Below are 10,645 nucleotides of genomic sequence, written 5' to 3'. Positions count from 1 at the left end.
CACCATACTCATAGTGTCGTTTTGAATTTAAACTAGTGTGGTCGAAACTCAAACTTTTGTATGAAACTCGTAAAACGGCCGATGTGGGCCCCGTTTTGTAAAACTCATTTTATTATTGAATCATGTGAGTTTTAACCATTATAACATATTGTGAAAAGCGTTTCGTCTAAATATGTCGGGAAGTGGGAGATCTTTATTTGAGAATGGACAAAACCGGACAGAACTGAAAATGCCCTGTGCGCGCCGCGCACCCTGAGGTGGTGCGCGTGGCTCACTATTCTGTAATAAAAAATAAAATAAAAAATTTCTTTCGCGTGATCTGTTGGTTATTGGTTTGGGTTGTTACAAGTGGTATCAGAACATGGTCTAAGGGATTTAGGCGACTTGAGATAGGTGCCTAGACTTAGATTTATTTGTGTATGCTCTTTGTGCGGGACTTGTAGGATACGGGTCAGACCGGGAGTTGATTAGTGCTTAGGTTTATGTGAACTAACCTTGCGCTAATTGTTTTGTGTTGTGTTAGCAATCATCAAGCGAGATAGATGTTGTACTAGCAAGTTAATGCGACTTGCTCGCATAACAATGATTAGCTACCATTGTTACGGGTTCAAATCGTGTCAAACAAGCAATTTACGACGATTGTTGAGCAAGATGGGGTAGTGTGGTGTATATACATATGTGTTAAATCTTTTCGGTCGTTGCTTAACCTTTTCCGTTTTATAGTATGAAGACGAGAAACGGACCCGAGACCAATGAAGGGGGTTCGAGCGAGGATGTTGAGTTTACGGCCAAGGTTGAGGCCATTATGCGAAGGCGTCATGAGGCCTTCTTAGAGGATGTTAAGAAGATGTTCTTGGATTTGATTAACGAACAAGTAGTCAATCTAGTCAAGGAACAAGTTAAGATTGTTCTTAAAGAGGATAACGCGGGAAGGCGAGAATTCCACTATAAAAACTTTAAAGATGCTCAACCTTCCACCTTTGAAGGTGAACGAGACCCACTCAAGAGTGCTCGATGGATCTCCAATATGGAGGGGGATTTCTGTACTAGTGAGTGCCCTCTCGATAAAAAGACGAGGTTTGGTAGTAGCATGATGAGGGGTGATGCCAAGTTGTAGTGGGACCCGAAAATCCGACTTTATGGCAAAGAACAAAGAATGAGTTTGACGTGGGACGAGTTTGAAGAAGAATTTTTCAAGGAGTACTGAACTTCGGCCGATCTTTCAAAGCTTAAGGATGAGTTACGTACTTTAAGGCAAGGGTCAATGGATTTGAACACTCTCAAGTCCACTTTCTTATCAAAGACCCAATTTTGGCCGGAGTATGACGGGAACGATCATATGTTGAAAGAAGATTTCTACCGAACCTTGAATGATAACTATCAAGAAAGGATTAGTAGGAATTCGGCGAAGACTTTTGATGAGCTATTTGATATCGCTAAGGGTTTTGAGTCGCTTGCTCCAAGAAAGAGTGACTTCACCTTTGGCAAACGAAAATTTGAAGCTACTAGCCACTCGAACAAGAAGAGCAAGAGTGTGATCGAGAGCTTCGGTAGTGCGAAAAGAGGGCTTCTAAGAGTTTTGGGCCCACGTGCTACAATTGTGGTCGACAAGGGCACTTGGCCCGTGATTGTACGAACTCATCTTCCAACAAAATCGTTTGTTTTAATTATAACAAAGAAGGGCACAAGAGGCCGGAGTGTCCCGATTTGCGCAACGATAATGTTAAGCGGCTAGAGAAGGCGGCGGGTACGGCTAGGGGTCGCAATTATTTGATGACTAATGAGGAAGCCAAGCAATCTAACGAAGTTGTCTCAGGTACTTTCATGGTTAATTCTAATCCGGCAAGGATACTCTTTGATAGTGGTGCAAACTTGTCGTTTGTGTCACCAAAATTTGTGCCTAAACTTGATAGACCGCTAGCTAAGTTAAGTCGTCCGGTAGAAGTTGAAATAGCGGATGACAAGATGGTGCTAGTGGTTGATGTGTGTAAAAATTGTAATGTTGTGTTTGGTGCCGAAAACTTTAAAATCGATCTCATTTCGATGACTTTGGGTGATTTTGATATCGTTGTTGGTATGGATTGGCTCGATCATAATAGAGCCGATATTGCATGCCATAAAAAATCTATTCGTGTGAAGACCCCTAGTGGGGGAGAGTTAATTATTCATGGGGATAAACGAAGAAGACTTGTGCCGATATGCACTTTTGCACGGGCACGTCGTTTCCTTGTTAGTGGTGGCATGGCTTTTCTTTCCCATATTGTTGATACTCGTGATGAGCCACCACCCATTCGTGAAATTCCAGTGGTTAATGAATTTGAAGACGTTTTTCTGGATGAGTTACCGGGTGTTCCGGCGAAAAGACAAGTTGAATTTCGCATTGAGTTGGTTCCGGGGGCTACCCCCATTGCTAAAACTCCTTATCGTTTAGCACCGACAGTAATGCAAGAGTTGTTAAATCAAACCCAAGAGTTACTTGAAAAGGGTTTTATTCGGCCGAGTGCTTCGCCATGGGGCGCTCCGATTTTATTCGTAAAGAAGAAGGATGGTAGTATACGGATGTGCATCGATTATCGGGAGTTGAACAAAGTGACGATCAAGAATCGTTATCCATTGCCTAGGATTGACAATTTGTTTGACCAACTCCAAGGTGCAACATATTTTTCTAAAATCGACCTACGGTCCGACTATCACCAAATGCGGGTCCGTGAGGTAGATATCGAGAAAACAGCTTTTCGAACGCGTTATGGGCATTTTGAATTCGTAGTTATGCCTTTTGGTCTTACGAATGCACCGACGACATTCATGGATCTTATGAACCGAGTGTGCCAACCTACGTTGGACAAGTCGGTAATTGTGTTCATTGACGACATACTTGTCTATTCGAAGAGTATGAAGGAACATGAACATCATTTGGGGTGCGTGTTAAAGACGTTGCGGAAGGAGAAGTTGTATGCTAAATTCTCCAAATGTGAATTTTGGCTAAGGGAAGTTCAATTCCTTGGCCATATTGTGAACGAAAATGGTATTCAAGTAGATCCGGGGAAGATAGAGACGGTAAAGAGTTGGGGATGACCGACTACGCCTACGGAGATCCGAAGTTTTCTCAGATTGGCCGATTATTATCGTTAATTTATCCAAGACTTTTCCAAGACTGCTTCTCCATTGATGAAATTGACGAGAAAGAACGCAAGATTTAATTGGAAGAACGAGCAAGAAATTGCCTTTCAATTGTTAAAAGAGAAGTTATGTCAAGCTCTGGTGTTAGTATTGCCGGAAGGGGTAGAAGACATGATGGTTTATTGTGACGCGTCTTTAAATGGGCTCGGGTGTGTTCTAATGCAAAGAGGTAAAGTCATTGCGTATGCCTCCCGACAATTAAAGGAACACGAAACGAGATATCCGACTCATGATCTTGAGTTGGCGGCGGTTGTTCATGCGTTGAAAATTTGGCGCCATTACTTGTATGGTGTCAAGTGTACGATTTATTCGGATCACAAGAGTTTGAAACATCTTTTTGATCAAAGAGATTTGAATTTTCGTCAACGTAGATGGATGGATGGATGTGGTGAAAGACTATGATTGTGAAATACTTTATCATCCGGGTAAGGCGAATGTGGTTGCAGATGCATTAAGTCAAAAGATTCAACATCGGGCGATACGAATAGGGTCGTTACGCATGATTATTACTAACAATTTCCTTGTAAAGCTTGGCGAGACTCAAATCGAAGCTTTTGTTAACAATAAGCATGAGGAACGAATCGTGGGACAAACAGAGTTTATTACCTTAGGTCCGCATGGTTGTTATCTTTTCAAGGAAGAGTGTGGGTGCTTAAAATGGGTGATCATCGAACAGTGCTACTTAATGAAGCACATAAGTCAAAGTATTCCATTCACCCGGGCGCGACAAAAATGTATCTTGATTTGAGGAAAGAGTATTGGTGGCCGGGCATGAAACGTGATGTTGTTAAGTATGTTGAACAATGCGTCACGTGTTTGTAAGTGAAAGCCGAACACCAAAAGCCGTATGGTAAGTTACAACCGTTAGAAATCCCGAAATGGAAATGGGAGCACATTACCATGGACTTCATCACAAAGTTACCAAAGATGGCGAGAACCCAATTTGACTCGATTTGGGTAATATTTGATCGATTCACGAATAATGCTTTGTTTCTTCCCATTTGGGAAGCGATATCATCAGAGACTTTGGCTAAGTTATTTATCAAGGAGGTGATAGCGAGACACGGGGTTCCTATATCTTTTATTTCGGATCGAGATACTCGTTTCACATCTCGGTTTTGGGAAAAGTTTCATGAAGATATGGGCACACAATTGAAATTGAGCACAACGTATCATCCTCAAACGGACGGTCAAACCGAACGTACGAATCAAACTTTGGAGGATATGTTACGGGCGTGTATTATTGATTTCGGTCGTAGTTGGGATGAGCACTTACCTTTGGTGGAATTTTCGTACAATAATAGTTATCATACTAGTATTGGGATGCCACCTTACGAGATGCTGTATGGGCGGATGTAGTGACCCGAACTTTTCCATGTTTATATATATTAATTGAGATTGATATTTACATGATTAAATGTTTCCAACATGTTAAGCAATCAAACTTGTTAAGACTTGATTAATTGAAATATGTTTCATATAGACAATTGACCACCCAAGTTGACCGGTGATTCACGAACGTTAAAACTTGTAAAAACTATATGATGACATATATATGGATATATATATAGTTAACATGATACTATGATAAGTAAACATATCATTAAGTATATTAACAATGAACTACATATGTAAAAACAAGACTACTAACTTAATGATTTTTAAACGAGACATATATGTAACGATTATCGTTGTAAAGACATTTAATGTATATATATCATATTAAGAGATATTCATACATGATAATATCATGATAATATAATAATTTAAAATCTCATTTGATATTATAAACATTGGGTTAACAACATTTAACAAGATCGTTAACCTAAAGGTTTCAAAACAACACTTACATGTAACGACTAACGATGACTTAACGACTCAGTTAAAATGTATATACATGTAGTGTTTTAATATGTATTTATACACTTTTGAAAGACTTCAAGACACTTATCAAAATACTTCTACTTAACAAAAATGCTTACAATTACATCCTCGTTCAGTTTCATCAACAATTCTACTCGTATGCACCCGTATTCGTACTCGTACAATACACAGCTTTTAGATGTATGTACTATTAGTATATACATTCCAATGATCAGCTCTTAGTAGCCCATGTGAGTCACCTAACACATGTGGGAACCATCATTTGGCAACTAGCATGAAATATCTCATAAAATTACAAAAATATGAGTAATCATTCATGACTTATTTACATGAAAACAAAATTTCATATCCTTTATATCTAATCCATACACCAACGACCAAAAACACCTACAAACACTTTCATTCTTCAATTTTCTTCATCTAATTGATCTCTCTCAAGTTCTATCTTCAAGTTCTAAGTGTTCTTCATAAATTCCAAAAGTTCTAGTTTCATAAAATCAAGAATACTTTCAAGTTTGCTAGCTCACTTCCAATCTTCTAAGGTGATCATCCAACCTCAAGAAATCTTTGTTTCTTACAGTAGGTTATCATTCTAATACAAGGTAATAATCATATTCAAACTTTGGTTCAATTTCTATAACTATAACAATCTTATTTCAAGTGATGATCTTACTTGAACTTGTTTTCGTGTCATGATTCTGCTTCAAGAACTTCGAGCCATCCAAGGATCCATTGAAGCTAGATCCATTTTTCTCTTTTCCAGTAGGTTTATCCAAGGAAATTAAGGTAGTAATGATGTTCATAACATCATTCGATTCATACATATAAAGCTATCTTATTCGAAGGTTTAAAATTGTAATCACTAGAACATAGTTTAGTTAATTCTAAACTTGTTCGCAAACAAAAGTTAATCCTTCTAACTTGACTTTTAAAATCAACTAAACACATGTTCTATATCTATATGATATGCTAACTTAATGATTTAAAACCTGGAAACACGAAAAACACCGTAAAACCGGATTTACGCCGTCGTAGTAACACCGCGGGCTGTTTTGGGTTAGTTAATTAAAAACTATGATAAACTTTGATTTAAAAGTTTTTATTCTGAGAAAATGATTTTTATTATGAACATGAAACTATATCCAAAAATTATGGTTAAACTCAAAGTGGAAGTATGTTTTCTAAAATGGTCATCTAGACGTCGTTCTTTCGACTGAAATGACTACCTTTACAAAAACAACTTGTAACTTATTTTTCCGACTATAAACCTATACTTTTTCTGTTTAGATTCATAAAATAGAGTTCAATATGAAACCATAGCAATTTGATTCACTCAAAACGGATTTAAAATGAAGAAGTTATGGGTAAAACAAGATTGGATAATTTTTCTCATTTTAGCTACGTGAAAATTGGTAACAAATCTATTCCAACCATAACTTAATCAACTTGTATTGTATATTATGTAATCTTGAGATACCATAGACACGTATACAATGTTTCGACCTATCATGTCGACACATCTATATATATTTCGGAACAACCATAGACACTCTATATGTGAATGTTGGAGTTAGCTATACAGGGTTGAGGTTGATTCCAAAATATATATAGTTTGAGTTGTGATCAATACTGAGATACGTATACACTGGGTCGTGGATTGATTCAAGATAATATTTATCGATTTATTTCTGTACATCTAACTGTGGACAACTAGTTATAGGTTACTAACGAGGACAGCTGACTTAATAAACTTAAAACATCAAAATATATTAAAAGTGTTGTAAATATATTTTGAACATACTTTAATATATATGTATATATTGTTATAGGTTCGTGAATCAACAGTGGCCAAGTCTTACTTCCCGACGAAGTAAAAATCTGTGAAAGTGAGTTATAGTCCCACTTTTAAAATCTAATATTTTTGGGATGAGAATACATGCAGGTTTTATAAATGATTTACAAAATAGACACAAGTACGTGAAACTACATTCTATGGTTGAATTATCGAAATCGAATATGCCCCTTTTTATTAAGTCTGGTAATCTAAGAATTAGGGAACAGACACCCTAATTGACGCGAATCCTAAAGATAGATCTATTGGGCCTAACAAACCCCATCCAAAGTACCGGATGCTTTAGTACTTCGAAATTTATATCATATCCGAAGGGTGTCCCGGAATGATGGGGATATTCTTATATATGCATCTTGTTATTGTCGGTTACCAGGTGTTCACCATATGAATGATTTTTATCTCTATGTATGGGATGTGTATTGAAATATGAAATCTTGTGGTCTATTGTTACGATTTGATATATATAGGTTAAACCTATAACTCACCAACATTTTTGTTGATGTTTAAAGCATGTTTATTCTCAGGTGAATATTAAGAGCTTCCGCTGTTGCATACTAAAATAAGGACAAGATTTGGAGTCCATGTTTGTATGATATTGTGTAAAAACTGCATTCAAGAAACTGATTTCGATGTAACATATTTGTATTGTAAACCATTATGTAATGGTCGTGTGTAAACAGGATATTTTAGATTATCATTATTTGATAATCTACATAAAGCTTTTTAAACCTTTATTTATGAAATAAAGGTTATGGTTTGTTTTAAAAATGAATGCAGTCTTTGAAAAACGTCTCATATAGAGGTCAAAACCTCGCAACGAAATCAATTAATATGGAACGTTTTTAATCAATAAGAACGGGACATTTCAGTTGGTATCCGAGCGTTGGTCTTAGAGAACCAGAAAATTTGCATTAGTGTGTCTTATCGAGTTTGTTAGGATGCATTAGTGAGTCTGGACTTCGACCGTGTTTTCTTTAAAAATGATTGCTTAACATTTTTGTTGGAAACTATATATTTTTAACATATGAATATTATGTGATATATTAATCTCTTAACGTGTTTGATATTATGTGATAGATGTCTACCTCTAGAACAAGTCCCATTGACTCACCTAATAATAATGAAGAGTCAAATGTAAATTGGAATGATTTGTGGACTGATTCACAAGTTCCCGAAGAGGAACCGGAAGAAGAGTCGGAACCGGAAGAAGAATCGGAACCGGAAGAAGAATCGGAACCGGATGAAGAAATAGAACCGGTGGGGGAAATAATAAAACGGTTAAGTAAAAGAAAATCCTCAACCAACCGACCAAAGTTAATTATGGTCAATGGTGTTTCCGCCAAGGAAGCAAAATATTGGGAGGATTACCAATTCTCCGATGAATCGGATTCCGACGAGAATTCCGATGATGTTATAGAAATTAACCCTACTGAATTTAAAAAGGTAAAAGAAAATAATAAGGGAAAGGGCATAAAAATAGAGAAATCTAATTCCAACCCCGATGAACTTTATATGTATCGTCAACCCCCGAAGTCCTTAAGTTGTAACAATGACCCGGGAACCTCTAAACCACCAGGTTTTTCTAAACCAATGTGGACAACGACGGCTCGTATTAGGGGAACATCATATATCCCTAGAAACTTGGCAAAACGAACCAAAACCGAAGAAGAAGAAACGAGCGAGTCAGAATAAGATAGTTGTATTCGTGTGGTGTAATATATGTAATATAGTGTTCTTATGCTTTATGATATATGTAAAAATTGCTTGTATTAATAAGTATTTTTTTATGAATCTAACTCTTGTCTATTTTACAGTTTAAAAACACAAAATGGATAGACAACCCAATATTTTAAGAGACCTACCCGGAGACATGATTGATGAAATCTTGTCTAGAGTCGGCCAGAATTCTTCGGCACAACTATTTAAGGCGAGATCAGTTTGTAAGACATTCGAAGAACGTTCCAAGAATGTCTTGGTTTATAAGAGACTTTCGTTTGAAAGATGGGGGATATCACATTGGGAAACCCATAAGTTACGATGTGTTTACTTTGACGCATATATTGCGGGGAACCCAAATGCTATTTTACGCAACGGGTTAAGAAATTATTTTGACTCAATATATCCGAATATTGGACTTCGTGATTTAGAAAAAGCGGCTAACATGCAACATAAAGAAGCATGTTATGCTTACGGATTAGTAATGTTCGCTTCTCACCAAAGTGAGAACAAGAACATCGGGCTACAACTATTAAACAAAACGTTTCCACAAGTGACGGAGTCGGTAATTGGGGTAAGAAATGAGGTTTTTAGATTATTACGGGACTGTTGGACATTACGTAACCCTCGTCCCTTTGATGACGTTACAACACGCTGTCTTATCAACGGCCATAACGGTTATGTTGCACAAGACCAAGGATGGGAAGTAGTCCTAGTAAAACCAGAATGCATGACTTGTTTCTGGACGTATGAATTACGTGTCTTTATTGCCTTTGCTGAACGACTTGTGTACTAGCTAGAATTATCTTCACAACTATCTTGTATCAAAGTTATTGTGTGCTATATTTCATGCTTTATGTAAAATAAGCGGTATTGTAAGTTTGTAAAATATTGTATAAAAGTTTGAACGCGAAATATTATTATAATCAGTTTTTCATATAGAATTGTAGTAGTTGAATTGTATATTAGCTACTAAGTATGAACTTAACGGGTAGGTACTACCCGAATTTAAACTTATAAAACGCTAATATGAAGAAAAAGCTTTTATAAATGAGTTCATATTAGGCTACGAAATACTATTAACTACTCTTAATATTCTGTATGATTAACTTGTTCCATTTAACTATTTTGAAGGAAATGGCACCGACTACTCGACACACCGTGAATATGAATGAAGAGGAATTCCGTACTTTTCTAGCTTCAAACATAGCCGCAGTACAGGCTGCGCTACATACCAACAATAACCTTGGATCTAGCAGTACAGGAAATCGTGTAGGATGCACCTACAAAGAATTCACTGCCTGCAAACCTTTGGAATTTGATGGAACCGAAGGACCGATCGGATTGAAACGGTGGACCGAGAAGGTTGAATCGGTGTTTGCCATAAGTAAGTGTACTGAAGAGGACAAAGTGAAGTACGCTACGCATACCTTCACAGGTTCTGCGTTAACATGGTGGAATACCTATCTAGAGCAAGTGGGACAAAATGATGCGTACGCACTACCGTGGTCAGCATTCAAGCACTTGATGAACGAGAAGTACCGTCCCAGAACCGAGGTCAATAAGCTCAAGACAGAACTTAGAGGGTTACGAACCCAAGGGTTACATATAATGATAACAACACGATTTCGAGCATATTTTACAACACAAATCCTTGGGTATGCAGTTTTATTTTTGACACAAATATGCGTACGCAAGATCCTGCTCAAATTCAACATAATGCAGCGGAAGCTTCTAATTATCACCTGAGAATAGACATGTTTAAAACGTCAACATAAAGTTGGTGAGATATAGGTTTAATGCCGGCAGCGATATAAATATAGACCACAAGATTTCATATATAAACATTTTAATAAAAATATTCTAAGTGGTTGAGCACTTGGTAACCATACTTAACATTTAATCACGTCGCATATTCCCTTTATTATGAAATCTTGCTACACCGTACCAAGTGTAGTCACGAAACGAAGTACTGTGCAACCGTTGAATACTGGTCGTCCAGTCCGGTTGGGG

Source organism: Rutidosis leptorrhynchoides, chromosome 4, assembly GCF_046630445.1.
Source record: "Rutidosis leptorrhynchoides isolate AG116_Rl617_1_P2 chromosome 4, CSIRO_AGI_Rlap_v1, whole genome shotgun sequence".
NCBI lineage: Eukaryota > Viridiplantae > Streptophyta > Magnoliopsida > Asterales > Asteraceae > Rutidosis > Rutidosis leptorrhynchoides.
The sequence above is the reverse complement of the archived record's forward strand: the minus strand, read 5'-3'. Positions refer to the sequence as shown.